At 33.6% G+C, this 21,996-nt stretch overlaps 1 protein-coding gene across 1 annotated transcript in view; it reads right to left on the bottom strand.

The window, feature by feature from the left end:
- Positions 1 to 21,996, bottom strand: part of LOC148277984 (zinc finger SWIM domain-containing protein 4-like) — a 185,403-nt gene that overhangs the window by 123,349 nt on the left and 40,058 nt on the right. The window lies entirely within an intron of this gene.

Genomic DNA, 21,996 nt, shown 5'->3' with positions numbered 1-21,996 from the left:
TATCGGAGATGGATTATAATTTTGTATCTATGCGACACGTAGGTAACTCTTATAACTATTTAATCATAAAATAATCAATCGACTTAAAAATATTAGTGTATTTAATACATGTGTGGTTGGTTTACTCGTATCTTATTACCCTTGAAACCTATAGTAAATATGTGGTGATTTTTTTTTATTTATTTAAACGCCTTGTAGGCTTTTACATGTTTTACATATATTTATATGTAAAGAACAGACATATTTTACACAAAAGTAGCAAAAAATTGAATATGAAGTAATAAGAAAAAGAAAATAAAAATATATACAACTAATATTACATATAGTACATACATACATATATTCCAGTAGAGAGAACAGAAGTTCAGTTTTTCCCATCGGTTATATTAAAAGAATCTTAAAATTAGAAGAATGTAGAAAAATAATAATTAAAAATACAGATATAAGTTAATAAAGGGTATACAATATAAAACAACATAGTATTATTGAAGAATTTAAATTTGAAGATAATAAATTGATACACTGCCTTTTAAAATTCTGAAGTGTTGTATTAAATATATCTATATGATTTGCGTATTCATTTGTAAACACGTGAATTCTATAAAGTTTCTATATAGTTATATTCTATATAATTATATTCTATAATTATAATATAGAATTGAAGACATGACTAGATAAAAGCGTTATATTGCAATTTTTTTCAATGTACTTTTTTGCGTAGATTTACGCATCTACATCACCAAAAGGTAACAGAAAACCGATTCCGTCGGTCAATGGAAGTGTTATGCTATAAATCATTACACTGGTGTGATTACATTACATTACATTAAACTTTAACCCCAGATATCAGTACTTTTTGTTTTTATCACATAACTCCTTTATCCACACGTGTCTTCAATTATTATGTACTACTTACCGATATCCACAATTATCGATTATTTTAAATATGGGGGCCCCGATTACAGAGGGAAGTTAACAGAATTATCTTCGACTGTATTAAGAAAAACCGATAATTGAAGAAAATGAGTATATTTGCATGAACATTAAAAGTATCTTCATCGGTAACCTGTAATTGAACATGTTTAGAAGAAAAAAATGTATGCATATTCTGCTTTAATACAGAAAACTTAATTTTACTTTGTAGATAAAATTGAAGATAAATGTTAATTTCCCATTGTAATCGGGGCCCAGGTCTGGGCGTATTAAAAATTCGTGTTATTTCTCTACAATCTAGCGATTCGTTAAGATTAAATCGTCTATGAGCTCGAAAAGGAAAAACAACTGTATTGGATTTCCCAGAGCATCATACACGATTAAAATATTTTCAGCTTAACAACCCACGGTAAACTGTTGGATTAATCGTCTCAATGGGTAAATTAAACAGTCAATATAATTGCTTCTGATTCATAGAACGTATGTATGAATCGACCCATAAAACTATGTATCTATGTTAAATCATGGTTAGTGTGATTCACTAAATCGTTAAAATACCCGGTGAGCAAGAATTTATACGACACAATAATAATTACTATAGGTAAGTGACTACTTTTGAGGGACGATTGTAGATTAAATCCATCGAAAACAATGAATAATCACTGGAAACATAATAAAAGGGATATTGGAAATTCTTCGAAATAATAGGTAGCACAAAACTAGAAATTTATTGGACAAATAAATTTATATCTTGTTAGCCAAAGAAGCTTCGAATAATATGTAAAAAGGTAGGCCACTCATAATACATGTATTAATTGAATAAAAATACATTTTAACAGATTTTCAGTGGTATCAGAACAGGAGGAGAGGTTAATTAGGGACACAAAGATTGGATATTTTTCAATAAATTAAATATGTGTATATTAAATCAATCTTAATTTACGATACCCTAAGAGGAACACCTGCGGTGCTATTTTGAACCGCTCTTGTGGCCGTAGAAAACACTTTTATCTCGTGTATTTACATACAAAATACACGAGATAAAAGTGTGTTTCAAGTGTTAAAAGCCGCGAGAGCGTTTGGGATATCACTCCAGGGCCGCGATTACGAACATCAATCATACAGGTATATTGTAAAATCGATATTTTTGTACGAGAATGTGTACATTTTGTGAAAATTTAAAGTATCTTTGTCGGAAACCTGTGATTGAACGCGTTTAGAAAAAAAAAGTTATATTTTTCATACAAAAAACATAATTTTGCTTAATGTACATGAATAACATTGAAGACATGTTAACTTTCTATCGTAATACAGGCCCTGTTATTGAAGATATATTATGCATGCGGAATTGTATCGACGAATATCTACAAATTATTTGTTTTTCAAGTATGCACGAGAATCTTTGTTGAATAACCATAACCATGAATAATATAATATACCCCAGTGTATATTGCACCGTGACACTAAACAAAAACATAATTTTGCTTAATGTACATGAATAACATTGAAGACATGTTAACTTTCTATCGTAATACAGGCCCTGTTATTGAAGATATATTATGCATGCGGAATTGTATCGACGAATATCTACAAATTATTTGTTTTTCAAGTATGCACGAGAATCTTTGTTGAATAACCATAACCATGAATAATATAATATACCCCAGTGTATATTGCACCGTGACACTAAACAAAAACATAATTTTGCTTAATGTACATGAATAACATTGAAGACATGTTAACTTTCTATCGTAATACAGGCCCTGTTATTGAAGATATATTATGCATGCGGAATTGTATCGACGAATATCTACAAATTATTTGTTTTTCAAGTATGCACGAGAATCTTTGTTGAATAACCATAACCATGAATAATATAATATACCCCAGTGTATATTGCACCGTGACACTAAACAAAAACATAATTTTGCTTAATGTACATGAATAACATTGAAGACATGTTAACTTTCTATCGTAATACAGGCCCTGTTATTGAAGATATATTATGCATGCGGAATTGTATCGACGAATATCTACAAATTATTTGTTTTTCAAGTATGCACGAGAATCTTTGTTGAATAACCATAACCATGAATAATATAATATACCCCAGTGTATATTGCACCGTGACACTAAACAAAAACATAATTTTGCTTAATGTACATGAATAACATTGAAGACATGTTAACTTTCTATCGTAATACAGGCCCTGTTATTGAAGATATATTATGCATGCGGAATTGTATCGACGAATATCTACAAATTATTTGTTTTTCAAGTATGCACGAGAATCTTTGTTGAATAACCATAACCATGAATAATATAATATACCCCAGTGTATATTGCACCGTGACACTAAACAAAAACATAATTTTGCTTAATGTACATGAATAACATTGAAGACATGTTAACTTTCTATCGTAATACAGGCCCTGTTATTGAAGATATATTATGCATGCGGAATTGTATCGACGAATATCTACAAATTATTTGTTTTTCAAGTATGCACGAGAATCTTTGTTGAATAACCATAACCATGAATAATATAATATACCCCAGTGTATATTGCACCGTGACACTAAACAAAAACATAATTTTGCTTAATGTACATGAATAACATTGAAGACATGTTAACTTTCTATCGTAATACAGGCCCTGTTATTGAAGATATATTATGCATGCGGAATTGTATCGACGAATATCTACAAATTATTTGTTTTTCAAGTATGCACGAGAATCTTTGTTGAATAACCATAACCATGAATAATATAATATACCCCAGTGTATATTGCACCGTGACACTAAACAAAAACATAATTTTGCTTAATGTACATGAATAACATTGAAGACATGTTAACTTTCTATCGTAATACAGGCCCTGTTATTGAAGATATATTATGCATGCGGAATTGTATCGACGAATATCTACAAATTATTTGTTTTTCAAGTATGCACGAGAATCTTTGTTGAATAACCATAACCATGAATAATATAATATACCCCAGTGTATATTGCACCGTGACACTAAACAAAAACATAATTTTGCTTAATGTACATGAATAACATTGAAGACATGTTAACTTTCTATCGTAATACAGGCCCTGTTATTGAAGATATATTATGCATGCGGAATTGTATCGACGAATATCTACAAATTATTTGTTTTTCAAGTATGCACGAGAATCTTTGTTGAATAACCATAACCATGAATAATATAATATACCCCAGTGTATATTGCACCGTGACACTAAACAAAAACATAATTTTGCTTAATGTACATGAATAACATTGAAGACATGTTAACTTTCTATCGTAATACAGGCCCTGTTATTGAAGATATATTATGCATGCGGAATTGTATCGACGAATATCTACAAATTATTTGTTTTTCAAGTATGCACGAGAATCTTTGTTGAATAACCATAACCATGAATAATATAATATACCCCAGTGTATATTGCACCGTGACACTAAACAAAAACATAATTTTGCTTAATGTACATGAATAACATTGAAGACATGTTAACTTTCTATCGTAATACAGGCCCTGTTATTGAAGATATATTATGCATGCGGAATTGTATCGACGAATATCTACAAATTATTTGTTTTTCAAGTATGCACGAGAATCTTTGTTGAATAACCATAACCATGAATAATATAATATACCCCAGTGTATATTGCACCGTGACACTAAACAAAAACATAATTTTGCTTAATGTACATGAATAACATTGAAGACATGTTAACTTTCTATCGTAATACAGGCCCTGTTATTGAAGATATATTATGCATGCGGAATTGTATCGACGAATATCTACAAATTATTTGTTTTTCAAGTATGCACGAGAATCTTTGTTGAATAACCATAACCATGAATAATATAATATACCCCAGTGTATATTGCACCGTGACACTAAACAAAAACATAATTTTGCTTAATGTACATGAATAACATTGAAGACATGTTAACTTTCTATCGTAATACAGGCTCTGTTATTGAAGATATATTATGCATGCGGAATTGTATCGACGAATATCTACAAATTATTTGTTTTTCAAGTATGCACGAGAATCTTTGTTGAATAACCATAACCATGAATAATATAATATACCCCAGTGTATATTGCACCGTGACACTAAACAAAAACATAATTTTGCTTAATGTACATGAATAACATTGAAGACATGTTAACTTTCTATCGTAATACAGGCCCTGTTATTGAAGATATATTATGCATGCGGAATTGTATCGACGAATATCTACAAATTATTTGTTTTTCAAGTATGCACGAGAATCTTTGTTGAATAACCATAACCATGAATAATATAATATACCCCAGTGTATATTGCACCGTGACACTAAACAAAAACATAATTTTGCTTAATGTACATGAATAACATTGAAGACATGTTAACTTTCTATCGTAATACAGGCCCTGTTATTGAAGATATATTATGCATGCGGAATTGTATCGACGAATATCTACAAATTATTTGTTTTTCAAGTATGCACGAGAATCTTTGTTGAATAACCATAACCATGAATAATATAATATACCCCAGTGTATATTGCACCGTGACACTAAACAAAAACATAATTTTGCTTAATGTACATGAATAACATTGAAGACATGTTAACTTTCTATCGTAATACAGGCCCTGTTATTGAAGATATATTATGCATGCGGAATTGTATCGACGAATATCTACAAATTATTTGTTTTTCAAGTATGCACGAGAATCTTTGTTGAATAACCATAACCATGAATAATATAATATACCCCAGTGTATATTGCACCGTGACACTAAACAAAAACATAATTTTGCTTAATGTACATGAATAACATTGAAGACATGTTAACTTTCTATCGTAATACAGGCCCTGTTATTGAAGATATATTATGCATGCGGAATTGTATCGACGAATATCTACAAATTATTTGTTTTTCAAGTATGCACGAGAATCTTTGTTGAATAACCATAACCATGAATAATATAATATACCCCAGTGTATATTGCACCGTGACACTAAACAAAAACATAATTTTGCTTAATGTACATGAATAACATTGAAGACATGTTAACTTTCTATCGTAATACAGGCCCTGTTATTGAAGATATATTATGCATGCGGAATTGTATCGACGAATATCTACAAATTATTTGTTTTTCAAGTATGCACGAGAATCTTTGTTGAATAACCATAACCATGAATAATATAATATACCCCAGTGTATATTGCACCGTGACACTAAACAAAAACATAATTTTGCTTAATGTACATGAATAACATTGAAGACATGTTAACTTTCTATCGTAATACAGGCCCTGTTATTGAAGATATATTATGCATGCGGAATTGTATCGACGAATATCTACAAATTATTTGTTTTTCAAGTATGCACGAGAATCTTTGTTGAATAACCATAACCATGAATAATATAATATACCCCAGTGTATATTGCACCGTGACACTAAACAAAAACATAATTTGCTTAATGTACATGAATAACATTGAAGACATGTTAACTTTCTATCGTAATACAGGCCCTGTTATTGAAGATATATTATGCATGCGGAATTGTATCGACGAATATCTACAAATTATTTGTTTTTCAAGTATGCACGAGAATCTTTGTTGAATAACCATAACCATGAATAATATAATATACCCCAGTGTATATTGCACGTGACACTAAACAAAAACATAATTTTGCTTAATGTACATGAATAACATTGAAGACATGTTAACTTTCTATCGTAATACAGGCCCTGTTATTGAAGATATATTATGCATGCGGAATTGTATCGACGAATATCTACAAATTATTTGTTTTTCAAGTATGCACGAGAATCTTTGTTGAATAACCATAACCATGAATAATATAATATACCCCAGTGTATATTGCACCGTGACACTAAACAAAAACATAATTTTGCTTAATGTACATGAATAACATTGAAGACATGTTAACTTTCTATCGTAATACAGGCCCTGTTATTGAAGATATATTATGCATGCGGAATTGTATCGACGAATATCTACAAATTATTTGTTTTTCAAGTATGCACGAGAATCTTTGTTGAATAACCATAACCATGAATAATATAATATACCCCAGTGTATATTGCACCGTGACACTAAACAAAAACATAATTTTGCTTAATGTACATGAATAACATTGAAGACATGTTAACTTTCTATCGTAATACAGGCCCTGTTATTGAAGATATATTATGCATGCGGAATTGTATCGACGAATATCTACAAATTATTTGTTTTTCAAGTATGCACGAGAATCTTTGTTGAATAACCATAACCATGAATAATATAATATACCCCAGTGTATATTGCACCGTGACACTAAACAAAAACATAATTTTGCTTAATGTACATGAATAACATTGAAGACATGTTAACTTTCTATCGTAATACAGGCCCTGTTATTGAAGATATATTATGCATGCGGAATTGTATCGACGAATATCTACAAATTATTTGTTTTTCAAGTATGCACGAGAATCTTTGTTGAATAACCATAACCATGAATAATATAATATACCCCAGTGTATATTGCACCGTGACACTAAACAAAAACATAATTTTGCTTAATGTACATGAATAACATTGAAGACATGTTAACTTTCTATCGTAATACAGGCCCTGTTATTGAAGATATATTATGCATGCGGAATTGTATCGACGAATATCTACAAATTATTTGTTTTTCAAGTATGCACGAGAATCTTTGTTGAATAACCATAACCATGAATAATATAATATTACCCCAGTGTATATTGCACCGTGACACTAAACAAAAACATAATTTTGCTTAATGTACATGAATAACATTGAAGACATGTTAACTTTCTATCGTAATACAGGCCTGTTATTGAAGATATATTATGCATGCGGAATTGTATCGACGAATATCTACAAATTATTTGTTTTTCAAGTATGCACGAGAATCTTTGTTGAATAACCATAACCATGAATAATATAATATACCCCAGTGTATATTGCACCGTGACACTAAACAAAAACATAATTTTGCTTAATGTACATGAATAACATTGAAGACATGTTAACTTTCTATCGTAATACAGGCCCTGTTATTGAAGATATATTATGCATGCGGAATTGTATCGACGAATATCTACAAATTATTTGTTTTTCAAGTATGCACGAGAATCTTTGTTGAATAACCATAACCATGAATAATATAATATACCCCAGTGTATATTGCACCGTGACACTAAACAAAAACATAATTTTGCTTAATGTACATGAATAACATTGAAGACATGTTAACTTTCTATCGTAATACAGGCCCTGTTATTGAAGATATATTATGCATGCGGAATTGTATCGACGAATATCTACAAATTATTTGTTTTTCAAGTATGCACGAGAATCTTTGTTGAATAACCATAACCATGAATAATATAATATACCCCAGTGTATATTGCACCGTGACACTAAACAAAAACATAATTTTGCTTAATGTACATGAATAACATTGAAGACATGTTAACTTTCTATCGTAATACAGGCCCTGTTATTGAAGATATATTATGCATGCGGAATTGTATCGACGAATATCTACAAATTATTTGTTTTTCAAGTATGCACGAGAATCTTTGTTGAATAACCATAACCATGAATATATAATATACCCCAGTGTATATTGCACCGTGACACTAAACAAAAACATAATTTTGCTTAATGTACATGAATAACATTGAAGACATGTTAACTTTCTATCGTAATACAGGCCCTGTTATTGAAGATATATTATGCATGCGGAATTGTATCGACGAATATCTACAAATTATTTGTTTTTCAAGTATGCACGAGAATCTTTGTTGAATAACCATAACCATGAATAATATAATATACCCCAGTGTATATTGCACCGTGACACTAAACAAAAACATAATTTTGCTTAATGTACATGAATAACATTGAAGACATGTTAACTTTCTATCGTAATACAGGCCCTGTTATTGAAGATATATTATGCATGCGGAATTGTATCGACGAATATCTACAAATTATTTGTTTTTCAAGTATGCACGAGAATCTTTGTTGAATAACCATAACCATGAATAATATAATATACCCCAGTGTATATTGCACCGTGACACTAAACAAAAACATAATTTTGCTTAATGTACATGAATAACATTGAAGACATGTTAACTTTCTATCGTAATACAGGCCCTGTTATTGAAGATATATTATGCATGCGGAATTGTATCGACGAATATCTACAAATTATTTGTTTTTCAAGTATGCACGAGAATCTTTGTTGAATAACCATAACCATGAATAATATAATATACCCCAGTGTATATTGCACCGTGACACTAAACAAAAACATAATTTTGCTTAATGTACATGAATAACATTGAAGACATGTTAACTTTCTATCGTAATACAGGCCCTGTTATTGAAGATATATTATGCATGCGGAATTGTATCGACGAATATCTACAAATTATTTGTTTTTCAAGTATGCACGAGAATCTTTGTTGAATAACCATAACCATGAATAATATAATATACCCCAGTGTATATTGCACCGTGACACTAAACAAAAACATAATTTTGCTTAATGTACATGAATAACATTGAAGACATGTTAACTTTCTATCGTAATACAGGCCCTGTTATTGAAGATATATTATGCATGCGGAATTGTATCGACGAATATCTACAAATTATTTGTTTTTCAAGTATGCACGAGAATCTTTGTTGAATAACCATAACCATGAATAATATAATATACCCCAGTGTATATTGCACCGTGACACTAAACAAAAACATAATTTTGCTTAATGTACATGAATAACATTGAAGACATGTTAACTTTCTATCGTAATACAGGCCCTGTTATTGAAGATATATTATGCATGCGGAATTGTATCGACGAATATCTACAAATTATTTGTTTTTCAAGTATGCACGAGAATCTTTGTTGAATAACCATAACCATGAATAATATAATATACCCCAGTGTATATTGCACCGTGACACTAAACAAAAACATAATTTTGCTTAATGTACATGAATAACATTGAAGACATGTTAACTTTCTATCGTAATACAGGCCCTGTTATTGAAGATATATTATGCATGCGGAATTGTATCGACGAATATCTACAAATTATTTGTTTTTCAAGTATGCACGAGAATCTTTGTTGAATAACCATAACCATGAATAATATAATATACCCCAGTGTATATTGCACCGTGACACTAAACAAAAACATAATTTTGCTTAATGTACATGAATAACATTGAAGACATGTTAACTTTCTATCGTAATACAGGCCCTGTTATTGAAGATATATTATGCATGCGGAATTGTATCGACGAATATCTACAAATTATTTGTTTTTCAAGTATGCACGAGAATCTTTGTTGAATAACCATAACCATGAATAATATAATATACCCCAGTGTATATTGCACCGTGACACTAAACAAAAACATAATTTTGCTTAATGTACATGATAACATTGAAGACATGTTAACTTTCTATCGTAATACAGGCCCTGTTATTGAAGATATATTATGCATGCGGAATTGTATCGACGAATATCTACAAATTATTTGTTTTTCAAGTATGCACGAGAATCTTTGTTGAATAACCATAACCATGAATAATATAATATACCCCAGTGTATATTGCACCGTGACACTAAACAAAAACATAATTTTGCTTAATGTACATGAATAACATTGAAGACATGTTAACTTTCTATCGTAATACAGGCCCTGTTATTGAAGATATATTATGCATGCGGAATTGTATCGACGAATATCTACAAATTATTTGTTTTTCAAGTATGCACGAGAATCTTTGTTGAATAACCATAACCATGAATAATATAATATACCCCAGTGTATATTGCACCGTGACACTAAACAAAAACATAATTTTGCTTAATGTACATGAATAACATTGAAGACATGTTAACTTTCTATCGTAATACAGGCCCTGTTATTGAAGATATATTATGCATGCGGAATTGTATCGACGAATATCTACAAATTATTTGTTTTTCAAGTATGCACGAGAATCTTTGTTGAATAACCATAACCATGAATAATATAATATACCCCAGTGTATATTGCACCGTGACACTAAACAAAAACATAATTTTGCTTAATGTACATGAATAACATTGAAGACATGTTAACTTTCTATCGTAATACAGGCCCTGTTATTGAAGATATATTATGCATGCGGAATTGTATCGACGAATATCTACAAATTATTTGTTTTTCAAGTATGCACGAGAATCTTTGTTGAATAACCATAACCATGAATAATATAATATACCCCAGTGTATATTGCACCGTGACACTAAACAAAAACATAATTTTGCTTAATGTACATGAATAACATTGAAGACATGTTAACTTTCTATCGTAATACAGGCCCTGTTATTGAAGATATATTATGCATGCGGAATTGTATCGACGAATATCTACAAATTATTTGTTTTTCAAGTATGCACGAGAATCTTTGTTGAATAACCATAACCATGAATAATATAATATACCCAGTGTATATTGCACCGTGACACTAAACAAAATCATATTTTTTCGTAATGACCAAAAAATAATGTGATGATGATTTAGAAACAATACTGCCGCATTATACAAGATGTTCTTTGAACCCTGTCACATCCGAAACCACGATGATCAGTATGGGCAAAAAGACATATTAGCATATTTTAAAAAATATTTAGAACAAAGAAATTTTTTAAAAAAATATTTAAAAAATCAAATGGTTGCTTACTTCTGCAGGGGAGAAGTGAGAGGAGCGCGGCGCAGTATAAGAATCCCCCCTTCTCCCTTCTCGTTTCACCCCTGCAGAAGTAAGAAACCATTTGCTTTTTTTGAAATTTTATTTTTTTTAAATTTTCTTCGTTCTAAAAAATATTTTAATGTGTCAATATGACTTCTTGCTCATACTAATCATCGTGGTTTCGGATGTGACAGGGTTTAAAGAACACACTGTATACTAATTTCTTTTGAAGAATTAGTTTGTTTTTAAGTGGAAATACTTGGCTTAGGCTGTCAATAAGAATATTGAAATATATAATACAAGTGACACTACTAAAAGCATCAAGTTTTGTGTAATGTCGTTATTCTTTAAAAGGTACGATATGTAGGTAAACGAAAATATATTTGGAGGTGGTATAAAGTAAATAGATAATATCTATAAGCCATTCGTCGTTTCTTGTGATCCGTTAGACAATCACAAGCCGCAAGGCCCCGTCTAGACTTCCACACGCCGCGTCGCGCCGCGCCGTTCCGTGAGTTTCCACGTCGCAGTCGCGATGCCTGCGAGATGCTGTCCAGGTCCAGACTGTCCACGATGCGGTCCAGCGCCAGGCGGGGCGTGGGAAGGTGCGGAGCCCGGGAGCGGCGGACACCGGATACGGCGGGAAATGTTCGGAAAAGGACTGCGGACTGCGGACGGGTGAGCTGCGCCTGCGGTTGGCGCGCTCGATGAAACTGCTACCGCAAAATGCGCCAATACAGTGCGCGCGGGTTATATAAAGTAACGGATTACAGAATGAGGAAGTTCAGTGGTCGAATATTTTTTTATTTGTTACTATACTATCGAATTCAGTCATTTTTTATATGTTGTAACGAGTGAACGATGCCCACTTCGGTAAAAATTTGCGCCACCATTCTATTAGCTTTTTCTATGACGTTAGAGACTTCTAGTAACGTCCGATTTCTAAGCGTTTTGTTCCGGGAGAACTAGGCGCTAAAAATGGAGGGAATCACGTAGCTGAAACACAAGGGACAGCGAAATCGTGTGAGTTATTAAAATTATTTTAATTCATGTTGATCCAATGTCTCCAAACATCTTTTTCTTATTCTTAGAGGTGGGGGTCAGTGCTATTCAAGCTCCTGACGTCACTGCGACCTGTAAATATCTATTATGACGGGTCCCCGTGAATAGTTCTCGCCCTCTAAGCTCAGGTCTATAAAGAGCCTGGCTACTGCCTGGAAGGCGAGAGTTTACATTTTGCTAAATCTCCCCCTCCAAGCCCACGTCTATAGAGAGCCTGGCTACTGTCTGGAAGGTGAAATTTTACATTTTGCTAAATCTCCCCCTCCAAGCACAGATCCGTAAAGTATCGGGCTATTAGGTAGGAGGCGAGCTCTTTTATATCCTCAGGAATTTATCGATCAGTGGTCCTCCGAGAATGACGCTCCTTTTATGAAGTAAAGCATCACATCTACACCTAGAAGTTTCGGAATGTTTGATTCTAGCAAGGTGTTTTACCGCGTGTAAGAAAACATTTTTTACATACAATTTCCCGCAACACAGAACTTCCTCATTAACGTAATCGTATTATGTTTAGAAGTAGTCTGTTCATTTTTGCTAGAATTTCCAGATAACGTCGTGTTAATATGAATACAATGTAAGTTACTTTATTTGATTATTTATGATCGATTTTATAGGAGACGATAAAAACTTCAAAATGCAGTAAATTTTGTTTGAAACTTTAGTAGTTTTTTTTCTACACCTACCATCTAATTATATGTATTCACTTAAATTTTACAAAATAAAGTTACAGTTAAAACATAAAAATTAAAATAACACGTAATTGAAACAAAATTCTTGATAAAAATTAAAATTTTATTTATTTCATTTATTATGGTTCACACACAATAAACAACACATATGACATTGGTATAAAAATAACAATTTGTTATTTAGATATAGTTATTATTATATGTGAACACAGCAATTACAACTAAAGAAAAAAGTTTATAATTGAATTTTTTTAGATATTGAGAAGAAAAAAATGTAAATAGGTAAAGGACAAATGAAGCAAACTACCATAAAATTGCATTTGATTTGATAACGCAAAATAAATAACTTTTTTATTCTGAATCAAGTTTGCTGGTTGTTTTCTGTATCTATTATGTGTTATTTGAAATTTTTCGAGCCTGAACGTGAAAAAAATTCATGAGTTCCTTAGAGTACCAGGAATACCTTAGCTAAAATGCGACTAAAAATACGCCAAAAAATTGTCATGGTAGTGTTTATAAAACCGTTTCATAAAATTTAGAGTTTTTTGAGAAATTCATACATTTTTAAAAATAAAATACTGTTGCGAAAAGACGCTATATGACATAGCGCTGCTCTCGCTGTGACACGGTGGTCAGCACTTATCTAATGTCGCGCCACCTGTTAGCGTAAAAATACAGCGGGGAGTTGGGAGGGAAAATGCATGCAAAATGTAAAGCATGAAATCCGCATTTTCGTGGTTATGGCTTGAAAAAGGCGGACAAATAGCAAAAGCACACGCGCAAAATTACTAACATATCAAAGACGATTAAACCGTAGAGCGATGAATTGTAATGTTTGTTGTTCGCACAGGGGGGAAAGAAAGGAAAAATGCGAATATTTGACAACGTCAGTATTCTCTATTCTTGTCATGAATGGCAAGTAGCAAGTACGTGGCTACAATCTACAACTGCACTTGGCCCTCTCCCGCAGTGTGGGAGTGTAGTGTATCTGTGACGTGTGGGTACTTGTGTACTCAACTCATTACTCAGCGCTGTGCCGTATCAATCTACCGAACTGTAGCTAACCGTGAGGGCTAAAAGGTCGGGGTTATAGTGAAAGGGAATGAGATATTCAGTTATACGTTTCGATACAAACAAGCTATAGGAACGAAACAATACACGATATGGACATAAATGGCAATTTTATAACGCCTGTTGAAATCTAATACTTGTGTGTTAGGTTTAGGTTAGAAGTTTTTAAAAAAAAATAATTTTTTATTAAATTGAAAACATATTATACATAATTATATACAATATTCCCAAGGAGTTTTAAAAAAAAAAACTCATTTAGGGACATACAGATAACAAATTTATTTAAAGACGTTTTTATATTTTAAACTATAATATTATTTACAAAAGCAGAGAAATTAAAATTATGATATACTACAAATTAAAAAGGGTATGAAAAATACTTGAAAATAACAAAATAAACAGAATACTAGGCATGGAAATAAATTCAAAATGATGTTTACATTGTGCAATCTGGGAAAGAAAATTTAAAAAGTTTAAAAATTACATGTATGTATATATACATACTGAACTAGTACAAAATAAAATCTTTTTTTTTAATAAACAAAATATGCGCACACCCAATACAGGTTAATTTTTTCTATCAAAACCGTATTGAAATTATGTATTGAAATTATGTAATAGTAATAGTTAATAGGCAGATTATAGAGTTGATGATTTTTGATAATATAATGAGGAACTCCAGTCCTGCGGGATATTGGATACATAATATGTTTTCTTATAAACAAACAAACAACAAACAAACCATCACGCCGTTTCCCCGTAGGGGTAGGCAGAGAGGATAGAACGCCAAAACACTCTATCTTGGCATACAGACCTCGCTTCCTCTACATTCATACATCTTCTCATACACGCACGCCGATTATTCCTACTTTTGACATGTCCGTCTTCAAGTATTTGATGGACTTGATCGTGCCATGTCTTTCTCGGTCTTCCTCGTTTTCTGCATCCATCAACATTTGCATCGTAGATCCTTTTAGCCGTTCTTTCGCTGTCCATTCGCTCTACATGTCCAAACCAACGCAGCACCCCTTTCTTGATTCTGTCAATAATGCATGTCTCAGCCTTACACACTTCACGGATCTCGACATTTGTGCACCTATCATACATCGTTTTACCACACATTCGCCTGAGGGATCGCATTTCGACAGCATTCAACCTACTTTCATCATCATTTTTCCATTTCCATACTTCGCTCCCATACATTACGTGCGGTAAAAATTTACGTGAGTATTTATTGAATTATTTAACACTTACATACATATACCATTTATATACATATAAGGGCGGGCATATTGCCTTCAGGCGATTCCTTCCTACCTACCAAAACCGTTCAGTTTGAGAAAATTACAAGTACATGGACATATTGAATCTTACGATTTTATACAAAATATAAAAAATTAACACCATCCTATGAAGAGAGGAGAGGGGATGGGAAGGAGAGAAGAAGGATAAAGGAACAACTTAAATTTTTAGATAGTGACATTTTAATTTTGACTTAAATGTAAATAAAAAGGAGGGAGTTTCTAACATTAGTGGGTAAATTATTCCATAATCGAGCGGCTACTACTGTGAAAGTGAAAGAAAATAGAGCGATGAAAGGGTATTAAAATGTTTCTCTCGTTACTAGAACGAAGATATAGTCCGTGTTGAGTCTGGAAGAGCTCTCTCAGATTAGGCGAAGTGGAATTATTTAAAATATTGTCAAGAAGTGCTAGAATGTGAATGTTTCTTCTATGACTGATAGCCAGTGTAGTTGCGTGCGATATTCGGTTATGTGGCCGAATTTGCGAAGGTCAAATATATAACGTATACAAACAAAAGTATTAAATTGTATGTCAAAGTTTCTGGAAAAGCCATGAAAAAAATAATAAAAACGAACTACTTTGCATGACGTCACAAGTTCTTCCGAATCAACCAACGATAAGAGAGTTGCGATTGATTTCCGGTTTACGGTAAGTTAACTGACCAATCAGCAGAACTCATCGAGAAGTGGGGGAAGAGAACTTGAGACGTCACAGGCGAAGTGATTTCAAAAATACAAAACTTTAAAAAATCATAGCGCTAATAATACGATACATGCAAAATTTGTGGTTATCAAAAAATATTTAATAACCGCAAAGTTAATGCTTTAAATATTTATTATGTTAATTTTATAGTTGAAAGTAGTTCAATTTCATTGAAACTTTAGCAATATTTATTATCATGCAAATAAAATTGACTTCGTATATTTTAATGTTGTTTTAATTGCTTTCTTGTTTATGTCGACGTTTACTACACTTTAGAACGTAGGAACGCTAAGAACCTACGTAGGTCCACTCAAGACGTTCGCGTTCTGATGTTTGAAGTTCGGAAAAGTCCATAGAGCGTGAGTCACCGAAACTTGAGGTGGGGACTGTTCACGGATGGAATATACAGGAGGGGTCGGTCGGGAGAAACGTAGCATACTTCTTACCACATTCTACAAACAATATTATAATATGTACATAGCGATGTGCGTGGGTACTAGGTACCGAATTAAGAGGCAAACGAGGAAAATAGAGGCTCTTTATGTCATATCTTATTGTCTATGGCACGATTCAAATCTCAGAGCATAGAATTAAGAATAGTCCAGAAGGAGCGCAGAATCATATTTGAATACATCGGACTGGGTCCAAAAATCCTCCCACTTTCGCTAAGATTATATAATTATATAGAAAGAAATGCTGATATTGATATCTTTAACGATTTATTAAATAATTATAGGAGAACTGCAATGCAATGTATTAAATCAAATAGTGCCTTATGTTAGTTAGGTAAAATAATTGTAATAAACTGTTAGTATAATTAAGTTTCCATAACTTTTATAATATTTATAGAATTGAATTAAGCTAGTTAATTCATTCTTCTTCTGCAGTGATAGTCTTAATTTAAAACTGAGACAGAGGATGGTCAAGTGCTATGTGTGGTCAATACTGCTCTACGGGGTTGAAACATGGACTCTCAAGGTGAACTCCATGAACCGATTAGAGGCTTTTGAAATGTGGCTTCACTGGAGAATGCTGAAAATCCCGTGGACAGATTTAATGACCAACGTGGAGGTGTTGAGACAAGCCAGTGCCGAAAAAGAACTACTGTCCTCAATAAAACAGAGAAAACTCGCATATCTGGGACATATCATGCGCGGAAGCAAATATACGCTTCTACGGCTTATTATGATGGGAAAGATCGAGGGAAAGCGTGGGGTTGGAAGGCGACAGATGTCCTGGCTGAGAAACATCCGCGACTAGACGGGAGTGCGTGGGGTTGAGGCGCTGTTCCGGTTGGCGCAGGACCGGAATGCCTACTCTAGGGTGATCGCCAACGTCGGGGAGACCTGATATGGCACAGAAAGAAGAAGTTAATTTTAAGAAGAAATTATGTAAAATTTTTTTTTTTACTTTTTTGTGTTCACATATAACTGATGAACAACATCTAAACATAACACATTGTGATTATTTTACTAATTTCGTATGTATTGTTGATTGTTTGTGAACGATTTTAAATAAAATTAAATTACACAATCACAAGATTTTTTGCAAAAGGTTTTATATCTACTATTAAACTTAGAATTTATGCAAGAACAATTTTATATTAATTTTGTGTTTTTTAAACTTTATTTATAAAAAAGTGTATAATTATATTGGAGTTCTTAAAAAACATGTGTGTTTGTAAAAATACTCAGTTGAATAATCAATCATTATTCGTTGCCAAAGGCAAAAAAAAACTAACTGATTACGTTCGTGGTATATTATGAAGCGTTCATAAATGCAACACAAGAACTTAATTGCCTTGTGAAACGTTTTTAATTAAACAAAACGTACAACTAAAGCATATTGAAAATAAAATAATAAAACGACGATGTAAAAAAAACTCACAGGTCAAAATAGCTACCGTCAATACAAAAAACCAAAAAATATACAAAAATCTGTTAATTCCTCATGTGTTGTCACATTTTTCAGCAGCGTTTTTCTTTCAGAGAAATGTCGAAGATGTTTTTTAATGGGGAAGTTCAGTGGTATTTTTTATTTGTAAATAGACTATCAAACTAAACCAATTTAAAAAATAATAATTCGTGTATCGTATTATCAGCGCCATGATTTTTTAAAGTTTTGCACTTTGGATATTACTCCGCCTGTGACGTAACCAGTTCTCTATGGCGAGTTCTGCTGATCGGTGAATTGGCTTCCCTAAAACCGGAAATCTATCACGACACCATCATTTGTTGATTCACAAGAATTTGTGACGTCATTCAAAGTAGTTATTTTTTCCACGCATTTCCGATAAACTTCGCCATACAATTAAATGCGTTAATTCTTACCGCGTGTAAGAAAACATTTTTTATATCCAATTTCTCGTAGCACCGAATTACTTTGTCGGCTGACCATGGTTGGCGAATTACTCCAGTCACGGACCACTCCGTTGAAGAGGAAGTTTGTATTCGGGTTGAGGAGATTTTAAGACTAATACAATCTCCAGGCTTGATCCTACAAACGGGTGCTAGGGGGAAGTTAATACATATCCTGCAGGAGACAGTCATTAGAATCTGGTACGTTTTCATCTATTCTCCTCTCTTCCGCTTAAAGCATGTTTAATTTATCGTATAAGGAAATACTATTCAGCAATACAATTTAAACAGTTATTCTTTATCGCATTTGTTGTAATAAGTAAGTACGCAACTCTGTACTATGTATCTACTTAATTATTTACAAAAAGGTGAATAAACTTTACTTTTAGAACAAAAATCATAGATCAAACACAAATTGTAATAGGAAACAAAAAATGACTGGTATCACATTTGTTACACGATAGCTAAAGTTCAAAACAATTAAATGTGAGAAAATCTAATTAACCAGCATTCTTTTATCGGAATATTGGATAAAATGACATTAAAAACAAATAGAACCGAATCGAAAAAACGTGACAATATGAGAAGAGGTAATTCCGGTTTTCGAAACGCGAATGACCGGTTCTTTTAGCAGTGCGCTCTTTTGTATCGTAGATATTAAGGGATATATACATAACAAGTCGTCTATATTATGTCGATTTTTTAGGTATTCATATTTCCATAAATCGAGTCCTTTTTTCTATTTTAATTCATTTCAATTTTGCTAGCGAATGACGTATTATAACAGTGAGTCAATTTCAAGTAAGATTATTGCGAATATAATTTCCGCCTTAAAACATAAAGGGAAGGTTTAATTGAATATTGATTATTCAATAAAGTACAGGTAAGCATATCGGGACCGTAAAGTACGTTACTAACTAATGACAGTCGGGTACAAATTGTAATCATTCTGTAAATCTAACGAGTGGCGATCGATCGATCGATCGGTGACAAACATTCGCTCGGACAGCGCTGGATATAAATAAGTGGCAGTTATTAGTTAAACAGGGCTGTAATAATGGCGGAAGTTGGAACAATACCCCGTGAAATATTACCTAGAAGTCCGATTGATCGCTGTTTCTGTGTGCGGGATACATATTTGATGGGCCAACTTTCCGGTCTAAACTTCGGATGAGGTGGGTATTGAAACGGAACATAATTCAGCTTGAATTTTTCATGCTTATTTGTTATTTAAATCGTGTACGGCTGGTTTAAATATTTTATTGGTTTAAATCAATACGCTCGGTCGCCGCAGGCGTCTTCGCAGTTCGGCCTTACGTACAACACGCGACTCCCGGCGCTGGTCGCGGCTCGGGGCATAAATACCCGATACCTCCTGCATACGATCGGCAGACGCGCGTGCAAACATTACACTCTGCTATATTCATTATCGTAGTCACCGAGAAAAAAGAACAGCAATTCGCGCGAAACAAAAACTATATTACGATTTCACGATTCTGTTGTAAATTTCGATTTACACAAAAGATACAATAAATGTGGCGTAAATGAGAACAGTATTCCGCAAAATGACCAAAAAGACTTATACAAATTATTTCATAAAGATAAGTGGAGCAGTTTTGGTATGCACGTAAATATTTTGAAAGTTAATTGGACAATGAAAAGTATAACATTGAACGGGCGCTCGTGCGTTACGTAGGCTGTCGTCACTCGACTCCTAGACGCAGACGTGAGGTGACAATATTCACCGCTCGCGGGAAACGCGGATAATCAGTTCAGGTGTCGGGAGGCGGCGCTGTGTCAACTCGCCATAGCGATTTGTTCAAACAGCCGACGGCAGAAAATCGATAAAAAGACTAAAGAGTTTACGTAAAAAAAGTTGGAAAACACCCGAAGTATGGGGGAGGAAAGGGGGGAAACAGCCCCCGCAGAGAACTGTAAAATACATTCCGCGGGGCTTTCCTCGTGGAATTCTCCTGTCGGGCACTCGGCATCGTCGAGACAAAAGGAAAATAAGTCTACATAACCAGTTACTAGTGATACGAGCGCGAGATCTCCCTAACATCCCGATTCGTAGCGAAACGCGGCCGGGCTCCAGCGGCTAGAACCTGAACTGGAATAGCCCTGGAATATCATCAGCATAAGAAAGAAAATACAAATTAACCAGTCTAGGCTCGGCCCGAGAAGCGGCGGAGGAGTTGCGGCAGAACGGCGAGCCGGATAAGGTCCGTCGACCGAAGTCTGATCGAACGAAATATTACGAAAACGTCGATAATGGTAAATAACACGTCGCCGACTGGATACGACGCGAATAGACCAATATATCGGCGGGAAATAACAATTCGGCCGGACCGAGTATCGGGCATTAGTTATCGTCACTGCTTGTTACCGGAGAATTCGTGCCGGGAAAAGTGTTATGACACGGATAAGAACAATAATCGATAGTACTCGGGAGCACGATGACAAAAGAATCACGATACGGCTGCAATAATATCGAGCCGTGAATACTTCGCTAGAGACACTCCGCGTGTTACAAAACGTAACATTATATCCGTGAAAAGCGTGAGTGGCGCTTTTCTTGCGTCGGCGTCGGCGTCGGAGGGTGCACGAGATTAAACGACTTCCAACGTTTCGTACTAATTACTCGGGAAGCGTTGCACATTGCGAGGGGTGTGCTAAAAACTACCGTTTTTATTTTACTTGGAATGCAAACAGATCTTCTCTTTTTCACGAGTCATGTCGGGTCCCCCCGACGTTGACGACCACTCGGGAGAAAGCTTCCCTATCCTGAGCAGTGCGAAACAGCTCCTCCACAGTTCTAATCCTGGTCAATGCTCGGATGCTTCGTAGCCAGGAAAGCTGTTTTCTTCCGCCCCTCTACATATATATTTGGATAATTTCTATTGCGCCGTTTTTGTGAAAATCACCTCAAGGGCGCTGTACAATAAATAAATATCACAGCACGTCTTGCAGCTGCAGAGCGCATGGACGGTTGGGATTATAGTTCCTCGTCTCCAATTATGATACATAGGAACTAGATTACAGCACGTCTTGC

This window comes from Micrasema longulum, unplaced genomic scaffold (genome assembly GCF_059751315.1).
Source record: "Micrasema longulum isolate JH-2025_06_02 unplaced genomic scaffold, ASM5975131v1 h1tg000943l, whole genome shotgun sequence".
NCBI lineage: Eukaryota > Metazoa > Arthropoda > Insecta > Trichoptera > Brachycentridae > Micrasema > Micrasema longulum.
This window is presented reverse-complemented; position numbering and strand designations above follow the sequence as displayed.